The following is a 12012-nucleotide window of genomic DNA, read 5'->3' on the forward strand; positions in this document are numbered from 1 at the left end:
TCCATCAATGCCCCCGTCCGTTGCCTGCGGAGCAGCGGGGGCTGCTCTTCGCCTCGGGGGCTCTTACTGCCCCGGGTACCGGGGAAGTCGGTGTAGCTAAAACTGTTGGGAGAGGATGTCATCTCTGGCTCAGAGTTCCTCCGACCAGGCCCCAGCTTCCTCCTGGTGGTGGTAGGAGGAGCTGTCCAGTCTCTCAACTTCTGTGAAACCCCAGAACTGTGCCCGCCCATCCCTCCCTTCTTCCCTCCATCCCTTTACTGATTAGGTGCCAGGCAGTTTTAGGCATTTGGCTTATATCAGTGGGCAAAGCAAAAATCCCAGTTCTGGGGTTGGCGGGTAGATAGACTATTAAAAAATAAAACTTAGTGACTTTTTTTTCTTAGAGAAAGTCTTAGTTAAAACTTGACATGCAAATTCTAGCAGCCAAGAGGCATTAGGTGAGACTCTATTGGGCAGCTAGTACATGCCAGAGGTTGTCTTTACACAGCTGTCTACAAGCTTACTTTCCTTTATTTCATTTCTTTGGTCACTTTTTTTTTTTCTAGACATGGTGATAGGTGGTGAGAAAAACAAAACAAACAACACAGCATCCTTTGCCACTTTTGAGCTTTCAGTCTGGTGAGAGAGGCACGTGTTAATCAAATAATCTACAAACTAATGTACAGTTGTAACTGTGGCAGGTACTGCCAACGAGTACATGATGCTTAGAATCTGTGTATATTAGAGGGAGTTGACTTAGGAGGTCTGGGAAAGTTTCTTTGAAGAGGTAAAGCTAGGGATGAGATCCAAAGGAGGAGTAAGAGCTGACTAGGCAAGGTCCAATCCTCACAGAAATCCTATAAAACAGGTAAGATTACATCCGTTTTAGAGTTAAGGACATCGACAGCTCAGTGAGGTGATGTATCCGCCCAAGGTTACTTTAGACTAAGTGGCAACCCACGATTCTGAGTCGGCTAAGAACAGGGTCTTTTATATACTCCTTGAGCCATTTGGTGTTTTTAGGAGAGGCAAGTGTCACAAGCACCTCAGGGACGGGCAGGGGTCACACACTCGAAAGGCTGCAGGGCTCAGGCAAACAACATAATTGAGTGAAGTAGAGTATAAGACAGTAGGGAGGGCTTCCCTGGTGGTGCAGGGGTTAAGAATCCACCTGCCAATGCAGGGGACACGGGTTTGAGCCCTGGTCCGGGAAGATCCCACATGCCACGGAGCAACTAAGCCCGTGAGCCACTATTACTGAGTCTGAGCTCTAGAGGCAATGAGAAGCCCACGCACCACAACGAAGAGTAGCCCCCCCCTTGCCACAACTAGAGAAAGCCCTCGTGCAGCAACGAAGACCCAATGCAGACAAAAATAAATAAATATATTAAAAAAAAAGACAGTAGAGAATGGGGAATAGTGGGGATTGCAGTGAGCTGGAGGCCATCTTTTCTAGCTGGAGGCCATCTTTTCTCTCTAAAGGAAAAAGCCAGGTGAAATTATCACACTTTTAAATAATTGGCAAATACATTTATCTATCTCTCTGTTAGCTCAATGAAGCAGCACTTTATTTATTTACTTAACGTTGTGTGCCAGGTGCTTTGAGCAATGCCTTGCACATAGTAGGCACTCAACCTCATCTGCTGTCCATAAGCTCTGAGTAATTCTTGCCATATGTGCACAGTTCCACAGATTTTGAAGCAAATTTACATTCGCTTTCTTATTTTATCCACCAGCCTCTGTGTTGGCTCCTTATTTGCTTCTGATGTGGGTACTACATGAAAAGCCCCCCAGCCCCCTCCCCCAATCCAGGAAATATTTAGGTATGTCTTCCTTTTGTACCTGTCCACCCTCTTCATGTTTTAGCTCCTCTCCCTATGTACTTGGCATCATATCTCGACTCCCTCTACTTATCAACCCATTTTATGTTTAAAGAATGCTTTGTTGTCGTTTTAGTTCTGACCCCAAACTTTAGGTGTTGACCGTGGGCCCATCATCACAACCAGGGACCCGTTCCCTACACTCAGCCTCAGCCCCTGCAACTGCAAGCTGCCCCCAGCTGCCTCTTGTCAGGGGAGGTGCATGAAAGGTTTCATTTCTTAGAAACTACTCTCCTGAGACATCTTGCTCCAGAATAAAGTGAACATCCCTAGACATCTGAACTCCCTAGTCCATCATATGATCTTGAGCAAGACAGAAATCTCAAGTCTGCAGGGGACAGTTATAGCTTAGTCTCCTTAAAGCTCCTCTTGGAGTAGAGGGTATTAAAGCTTGCTCTGCACTGTCTCTTAGGTGCAGGATTATACATTCTTCAGGAATCATTTTTATTTTTATTTTTTTGTGGCCTCTCAGTGTTATATGCACACATGTATATGTATATGTTTAATGGAAAATTTCAAACATATAAAAGAGTAGGGAGAATTAACTCTTGTGTTCTCATGCTCCAGCTTTAACAATTAGCAATTCATGGCCAAACTTGTCTTCCCTTTATCTCTATCTACTCCCCTGATCCTGGATTATTTTGAAACAAATCCCAGACATCATATTATTTCATTTGTAGCTGTCAGAATGTACTGCTAAAAGACAGGGGCTCCCATCTTAAACATAACTTCAATATAATCACAAACGCTTCCCCATAGCATGAACAATTCCTTAGTGTCATCTTTTAAGAACAGCTTATTTGTTTGAAAGGTGGTTTGCAAAGGAAAAAAAGGATCATAGATGCTGGACAGGTAAAAAGAACAAATGTCCTTCATATTTTCTAGTTAGGTATTTATGTTTACTTCAGCTTGGAAATGTTGGCACCTTGGGAACAGAAGAGCAAATGGTTGAAAAATTGTTGAAATCGATATGGGTCAATAAATGAAGCAGATCATGCTACTCAGAGACATCTTGGAGGAGTGGTTGTTTTCTTAAGACCCCATCCTCTGAGTTCACCCCAACCCTGATGTCACGCTCTTCCCATGATCCCCAGGGGAACATTCACACCAGTCTCTCGTTGGTAGTACATCTGCTGTCACAGCTGTTATTTTACAAGTAGCCTTAGATTGACCTTTGGCACCATTTCCCTCTGTCCATGGTGCTGACCCACCAGCCTTTGGCCAGCAACCAGAAGAGCTATAACTTGCTTTTGGCCAATGGGATTTAATGTAGGGTTACCATAAAAGTGAACATTAAATATACATTAAACAGTTCCAAGAAGTGCTGTCAGTGCTTATGCTCAGTTAAAAAAAATCCAAGCTGAGAGTGAAAAGGGAAAAGGTTGAGTATGTGTGTATTAGTGTGTCTATTTCAGACATAGTATAAATATTTTCAAATGTGATTTCTTAACCACATTATAACTAATTGAAATAAATTTCCATTTCATAAATTAAAAATTGCCTCTCCCACTGGTTCACTAATGGTGGTCAGATAGTTGACAGAATAACAACCATTAATATGTTCCAGTTCTTTTCACCCCATTGAGCAATATAATAATGAAAAATTCTCTTAAAAAATTATTTCTTAATATGCATATATAATAGTCAACATTTTTTTTCTGTATCTCTCTCTAAGGCACCATGCTAGGCACTAGTGGGATAGACAGAGACATAAGACATAACCCTTTTACTCAAAGTATTAACAGTAAAATGGGGAAAATGAGTCATAGAATTATCATATATTAGAATAAATGTGGTGGTGGAGGGATGCATGAAGGCCTGTGATAGTACAGAGTATAACCTCTTTGGCTACCAGACAAAGCTTTATAGAGGGAAGCTGAGTGATGTTTAGCAGGAGGGGGATAGAGAGGCATTCCAAAGAGAGGCAAGGTCATGAGCATGACTGGTATTTTCACGTAATGGTATGAAGTTGAGTGTGCCGTGAACTTAGCACGGGGGAAGGCAGTGGTGGAAGATGAAGTTGTACACGCAGGCTGGAGAGAATTTGGACTTTATCATGAAGGCAATAGAAAGTGTGCCCATTTCTGTAGGAAGGTGAGGGCATCTCTGTATCTTTGGGAGAGTTCTCTCCCTTATAGACTCCTGGGCTAGATCCACTATGGAAAGAGGATGCTGAGACAGTACTCAGCATACAGCAACTTGAGTAAGATGATTTCTAGGGTCTATTAATTTTTCTATTCATCCACCCATCCATTAAGCACATATAGAAGCTAATTATGTTTCAGGTAAAGTGTTGAATACTGGACACAGTGGTGAAAGACATACATGAGTCTTGCCCTTAAGGAGCTTACATTCTAGATGGAGATTGGAGAAGGAGAAAAATAACATACAAGGAAACATATAAGTAAACAAGATAATATCAGGTTGTTATAAATACTAAGAAGAAAATAAATAGGATGATGGGACAGACTGTAACTAGGCAGAGGTTACTTTAGAAAGGCTGATCAATGAAAGGTTTCTCTAAGGTTTGATTTTTGAGCTGGAGTCTGAAGGGTGAGATGGAACCATAGATGTGCAGCTTGTAGAAGAGCATTTCTGGAAGGGGAAATAGCAAGAGAATGAAGACCTTGCCATTGAAGGCGGGAAAGTGTGGAGTGTTCTAAAAACTGAAAGGAGACCAGTGTGGCTGGAGCATAGTGAGCAAGGGAAGGGATGGGACCAGAGTGAAATGCAGTGCCGGGCAGGGGCCAGACCATGTCGCGAGAGCCTAGCAGGCCACGGTAATTGATTCTCAAAGTGGACATTTAAGGATTTTAAACGAGTGAGTGACAAGATCTGATGTACACTTTAACAAAATCACCCTGGATGATGTTGAGAGTGAATTGGAGCGAGGCAAGAATGAAGGAAGTGTGGCCAGATATGGGCCTCTGGATTTAGTTCTGGCAAAAGGTAATGGTGACTTGGACTTGGGAGTGACAACACAGGTGGAGAGAAATGGATGTGTTCCATATGTTTTGAATGTAGAGCTGTCAGGACTTGGAATAGCTTCGTTATGGAGCATAAGAGAAAGAGAGAAATTGAGGATAGCTCCTAGATTTTTTCTTTGAGGGTATTTGGGTTGATGGCACTACAGTTTTTGATGTGGGGAGAACTGGTAGCGACCTGTTTTTTGGAGTGGAGTGGTGGTGGGAAAAAGATTATTTCTGATTTGGAGGCGATAATTTTGAGATCTCTATTAGATCTGTGTCAAGTAGACAGTGGGTATACCTCAAGGGGGAGGCCATGGGTGGAGCTATAAACCTGGAGGTCATTATCATATATTAAAAGCCATCAGACTTGATGAGAACATATAGGAAAAGAGTATAAGTACAGAAGGGAAGAGAAGGTAGGCCCATGCCCTAGAGCATGCCATCATTTAGCAGACCGTGGAGGAGGAGAATTTTCATGGGTTGAATTATGTCCCCCCAAAATTCATATGTTGAAGTCATAACCCCCAGTACCTCAGAATGTAACCTTATTTGGAAATAGGGTCATTGAAGATGTAATTAGTTAGGTTAAGGTGACATCATACTGGACTAGGGTGGGCCCTTAGTCCATTATGACTGGTGTCCTCATAAAAAGGGGAACTTTGAAAACAGACACACACACTGCAAGAAGTCCACATGAAGATTGGAGTTATGCTACCACAGTCAAAGAACTGCTGGAAGCTGGGAGAGAGGCCTGGAACAGAGCCTTCAGAGGGAATGTGGCTCTGCTGACACCTTGTTGTGCCACTCAGTTTGTGGTATTTTGTTACAGCAGCTAGCTAACTAATAGAAGAATCTAGCATAGAAGACTAAATAGAAGTCACCAGAGAAGTAAAAGGAAAACCACTTGAATGTGATGTCATGGAAGCCAAGGAAAATAGGGGTTTCAGGAAGGGAGTGGCCGTTTTTATTAAAGGCTGTTGAGAGATTAAATAAGAGGAGGATAGTTAACTAGAATGGACTAGATTTTGTAATATTTGGGGGGGTTCTTGTCCCCCCTCCATGTTTGAGATTGACATTTGATATTCACCTATTGATGATGACTTTGATTTATCAGCTTATCTTCAGTGTTAGAAGGGACTTGGTGTGCGGCCAGGTAGAGTGAGCTGGTAGTTTTCTTCTGGTTTGAATGTTTCTTGTCTCTCCTGGAAGTTGCAAGATACTTTTGGCAATGTCCTGTGTCTTCCTCCTTTGCGTTCAGAGTCACTGCTTTATTCTGTAGGAAAAGGTGGTTGCTACCTACTCCCCAGTGGCATAAGAATCTCAGTGAATGAGTTGACCACTCAACTGCTCTGAACTCAGGTCTCCAATTACTCCATTCACCATTCGCTACCCACTGCTTCCTGTTTTGAATGTGGACCATCCCTGAAACCACTCCCATCTTCACAGCTAATCCCTTTCTACCCTTTTTTTTTTTTTTTGTGGTACGCGGGCCTCTCACTGTTGTGGCCTCTCCCGTTGCGGAGCACAGGCTCCGGACGCGCAGGCTCAGTGGCCATGGCTCACGGGCCCAGCCGCTCCGCTGCATGTGGGATCTTCCCAGACCGGGGCACGAACCCGTGTCCCCTGCATCGGCAGGCGGACTCTCAACCACTGCGCCACCAGGGAAGCCCCCTTTCTGCCCATTTTTTAGCTCTTTTCCTTCTGTTCAGGATTTATGGTCCTTTGCTGTACTTTTTCTTGATTTTTATTAATGTTATGTATTTATCATTTACCAATATCTTTTCTTGGGTCATTTCTAGGAATTTGGACTGAGAGCAGAGGTAGGCACATGCGTATGTTCTGACATCTTGAATCAGTCCTCTGATACATTATTTTTTTGTGGATCAGTGTTGATTCCATCATTATGCCATGTTTGTGCTCAGGGAGCACAGATACCTCCTAATCACCAGGGTCTAATCAGAACTCACTGGCAAGTCTCCTTGGACATTTCTTCTGAGTTATACTATTTGAGTCAACAACACCAGGGGTAATGCCAAATAAATATAGCCTTTTATTGATTTAACAAATAATTTGTTAATTATGTACTATGTACATATCACAGTTGGTGATACAGAGAAATATAATATAGGGTCTCTATTCATGAATTCATGATCTACTTGGGAAAAAGAGGCATCCACATGAAGGATGTTAAATGACAGTGCAAGAATTAAGCAACATGAAGTCTTTTTTGACAAGAGCTATTTCAGTTACAAATGAAGAAATCTAGGTTTATACGATATTAAGTTAAAAAAATGTTAACTGATGTGTTTTAGTGTCCAGAACAGTAGGCCTTCAATAAGTATTTGTTGAGTGAAGGGAATTTGTTTTCTCATGTAACTGAAATGTCCAAGTAAAGTTTAAGTTCAGGCATAGCTGTATCCACAGATCCAGATCATGCCCTCAGGCATCTGATTCTTCCCTTTATTCAGCTCTCCTTTCTTCTGAATTGGCTTTATTTTCGTGAAGGTTCTCGTCACCATATGGGTAGCTGCTGGTCTTTTGAAAAAGAGTACCCCTTCCTTTTTTTTTTTCAATAGTTCCAGCAAAAACTTTGGGGCTGACATTCATGGGGTTGGTTGATTTGGGTCATGTGCCAATTCCTGAACCAATCATTGTGACTGGGGGGATGGAGAACCTGATTGGTCAGTCCTGGGCCTCGTGTCCATTCCTGGAGCTGAGCTCTCTGAGCCACTTCTAGTTCATAAACTGGTCCCTGTACAAAGAGACTGAAAAGAGGCAGTCACTCCAGATTGGTAGATGGCAGGGATAACAAGCAAGGGAACTTACATATGAGGCATATCTTGGGTGGCCACAAGATGAGTAGATCTCTGAAGTCACCCCCCAGAATCTTAAAAGTTTATATAGAGGCTTTAACAGGGTTCAGTCATGAATACTGTCAAGATGGTCTCAATAACACATTACTGGGCTTCCCTGGTGGCGTAGTGGTTAAGAATCTGCCTGCCAATGCAAGGGACATGGGTTTGAGCCCTGGCCCGGGAAGATCCCACATGCCGCGGAGCAGCTAAGCCCGTGTGCCACAACTACTGAGCCTGTGCTCTAGAGCCCGCAAGCCACAACTACTGAGCCCATGTGCCACAACTACTGAGGCCCGTGTGCCACAACTACTGAAGCCTGCGCACCTAGAGCCCATGCTCCACAACAAGAGAAGCCACAACAATGAGAAGCCCGTGCACCGCAATGAAGAGTAGCCCCCGCTCACCTCAACTAGAGAAAGCCCACACACAGCAACAAAGACCCAACACAGCCAAAAATAAATAAATAAATTTATTTAAAAAAACACAACACATTACTCTCTCAAGGCTGTGTCCTTGAAATGGCTCCCACTGTGGGCAGAATGTACATTCCAAGGATCCAAGGACAGGGAAGTGGGTGAGGAGCCTGTGCTTACCTGGGACCAGCTTGTGGGTCAACTGGCGGTCACGTTCTCTTGGTGACCTTCTCCAACACTCCACCCGGCCCCTATTTCCACAGTGGGCCCTGAGTGGTCAGCAAGGGGGTGTCACTAGCATGGAGGTGGCTCATTGGGCGGCTGTCTGGCTGCACTGGAGGCAGATGCCACAGCAGCCATAGAGGCACATGCAGGAGAAAACAGATCAGGAAAATGATTCCCAAAATAGGTAATAATTTTTTTCCACTGAGAGTCCCATGACCTGAACCATTGATTTGTTAACCTCCCTAAGCTGGGGGTCTGATCACTCAGGGCAATCACTTGTGTCCTCACATGGTTTAATAAAGATGATACATTAGCTGACTCATCAGGTATGAACACACAACATCCTGTTTGGATAACGGCACAGGTGCCTCCTTGCGAGGCAGCAATAACGTCCAAGGCCATCCTCTTTTGTAGGATGGCTTTTCTCACTAGACACATTTCAGTGTTCAGTAAGGACAGGCTTTGCTGACTGTCATTGAAAGCTTGCTGGGTGAAGGGCTTCTATGTGTGCTATGATGTCCTTCAGGCCAATGGAGGGAACAAAGTGGAGGCCAAATGATCGTACCAGTGGAAAACAGAACGTGCCCATCTGGCCTTGAGGAGAGAGAGGTTGGCAGTTTTTTTTACTGTGGTTGGATTCTCCCCTGGGCTCAGGAAAACCCAGGGTGCAGCAGCCCAACCACAGGTAGAAGCCACGGCCAAAGATCTGAGCCACACAACCATTGGGTCCCATTTGGGGCCACCCAATAAGTATCTGGGTGGTGTGACCACACAGTTCCAGTGATATCCATCCCCTATTCCTGATGCAATTGGGTTGGTTCTTTTTAGAGTGATTTTTCTGTTACCAACATAGAGTTGCCCAGGTGCTTAAATGTCCACAACCTGAGGTGACCCACATGAACCCATCCCAAATCTGCTTGCAGCCACCCATGGCTCTGATGGTAGTATTTTTAGGGCCCTTCCTGTCACCAGTTTGATGGGCTGCCTGTGTAGTTTGAGTGACCGAAAAAGAGTACCCATACCCAGTGTTATTGATCGTGGGTGCCACAGGCCAGGGTTCTGGATCAATATTCGTGATATCAGATGAATTAAGAGTACTAGTCCTGGCTTGCCCTTTTTTTTTTTTTTTTTACATCTTTATTGGAGTATAATTGCTTTACAATGGTATGTTAGTTTCTGCTTTATAACAAAGTGAATCAGTTATACATATACATATGTTCCCATATCTCTTCCCTCTTGCGTCTCCCTCCCTCCCACCCTCCCTATCCCACCCCTCCAGGCTGTCACAAAGCACCAAGCCAATATCCCTGTGCCATGCAGCTGCTTCCCACTACTGGCTTGCCCTTTCTTAATGTACTGCTTTAGGGCCTTCCAGTCCCCTCCCTGGAGTGATGATACCCACCATGCTTGTCCTGACGAGCTGAGAGGGGCAGCTGCCCGCATACCTCATAGGTGGAGTGACTCCTTTGCTGGGCATACAAGTGGGCCCACTGTAGAAAGGTATCTCCATCAGGTGCCCATCCCGTGACCGGACACCACAGGAGCAGCAGAAGTCTAAGGTCAAAAAGACAGATCTGTAGTAGGAACTTGTATGGGGAGGTCTTCCCTTTCTATAAGAACTACACCTGTGGCCTGACCCTTGGATGTTAATGTGGTTGCAGCTCTAAGAACTTGACCTGCTCGTGCTTCTGGGGAGGCAGACTGTCAGGCGTGAGGAGATGGACTGGGGGTGGGATATGCCGGACCAGGACCCCACCTTCTCCCCTCTTTCAATGGTGCGTGTTCCATTCCAGGTAGAGTGTGTTTCAGCAGTTCGGGCTTGCAGCAAGACAACAGGATCCTGGTGGAGACTGAGTAGTTCCCCCTTACCCAGGGGTGTGAAGTAATTTACCATCCCAGTGGGACGTCCCATTGCAAATTCCAGTAGATAACACCTTCCCCAGGTGTGATGGGGCTTGGTGTTCTCAGCAGCACAGCATGTTGATCCTCAGTGGGAGTCAGGGCAATGTCTGTCTCCTGCGACTGCCTACCTTTAGGGTACTGAGTGTCTTGGCAGGGGTCCCCAGTCTGGCAAATGGGGTGACAGGCCCTACTGGCTGATCATTCAAGTGTATTAAAGGCTGGGACAGTACTTTAGTCCACCTGGCCAAGGTGGTTTTACCTGTGAGTGATTTAATCTGCTGCTTTAATATTTCAGTCTTTCTTTTTACCACTGCTGCTGCCTGTGGCTTACAGGGGAGATGGAACCTCCATTCGATGTCATGTTCTTTTCCCAGTCTTGTGTGTCATGACCTTTGAAATGTAACCATTGATCACTGTTTATTTGACGAAGGTGTCTGCACAGGGTAGTCAGTTTCTCTAATCCCCTAGTGGTGGCTTCCTGGTTTGCATGGTGACAGAGGGAAGTTTGGGTTAGGCCAGACCCAGTATCCACACAAACCAAGGCACACTGAGAGCCCTCACTCGGGGGGGGACCAGTAGAATCAATTTTCCAGTCCCTCACCAGTGGGGAACTCCAGTGGATGACCCTAGACTTTGGCAGTTGTCTTGGGTATTATTTAGAACACACAGGTCATGCTTTCACTGTGTTAACCAAGTCACTGTATTTCAAGCGCGTTCAGGCATCCTTGGCAGTGTACCACCCCACTCAGGCACCACAGTAGCCACTTTTCCTGTGCGCCCAATGTGCTGTATCTACTGAAGGGTCAGCTGCTAGGGCTTGTACCTGGGTTACAGCATCAGCTTGCTGGTTGCCTGGGGTGTCAGCACCTCTGAGCTGGAATGTGGAGGACATTGAGGACTGAGCCAGGCTCTTGCAGGCAAAGCCAAATGTCTTTCCACGTATCCTGATCCCACAAGGTTTTATTCATGATCATCCGCCCCTCAGCTTCCCATTTTCTAAGCCGTAGGGTCAATCCCTTTAGAACAGCCCAACTGAAAGTGCAAAAGGTTAACGGCCAGGACTCAAGGGTGATCAACAGACTGCTGAGTTCAGCCCTCTGGCAGCTGCAGTTCATTCCTGTTTCCCTCCAGTGTTGGGCTGAATAGCGCCTGCAGTCCATGTGGATGGGTTGCCCCAACTAGACCCATCTGTATACCAGGCATCAACGGGAATTTCCCCCACTCCCCTCTCTACAGGCCACAGGCCCCTCCCCAGGATTAGGGGCAGGAGCATTTGGAGGATCTCCACACTCCACAGGGCCTAGTAGCACATGAGGGAACTTACATACAAGGCTTGTCTTGGGTGGCCACAAGATGAGTAGGTCTCTGCACCCGCCAGAATCCTAAAAAAGGCTATCTAGAGACCTTAACTGGATTCAGTCATGTATTCAGTCTAGATGGTCTCAACAACACATTACTATCTCAAGGCCGCATCCTTGAAAGGGCTCCCACTGTGGGACTGTGGGCAGAATGTACATTTCGAGGGAAGGGGAGAGGGGTGAGGAGCCTCTGGTTGCCCTGGTCCAGCTCAAGGGTCAACTGGTGATCACATCCTTTTGATGACCTCCTTCAACAGCCATATGGACCAAGAGTTTGGAAGGGCTTCTTTCCCCAGAGAAAAATCGGGTGGATATTGCTCCCAGAAGAAGGGATAAAGGATGCTATACAGGTAAAACTAGTGATGTTTGCTCTCCTACAAGGCTCTAGCATAATAGGTGTCATAAGACAGTGTATAATTCCACCTGATTGT

Source organism: Lagenorhynchus albirostris, chromosome 15 (genome assembly GCF_949774975.1).
Source record: "Lagenorhynchus albirostris chromosome 15, mLagAlb1.1, whole genome shotgun sequence".
NCBI classification, from domain to species: domain Eukaryota; kingdom Metazoa; phylum Chordata; class Mammalia; order Artiodactyla; family Delphinidae; genus Lagenorhynchus; species Lagenorhynchus albirostris.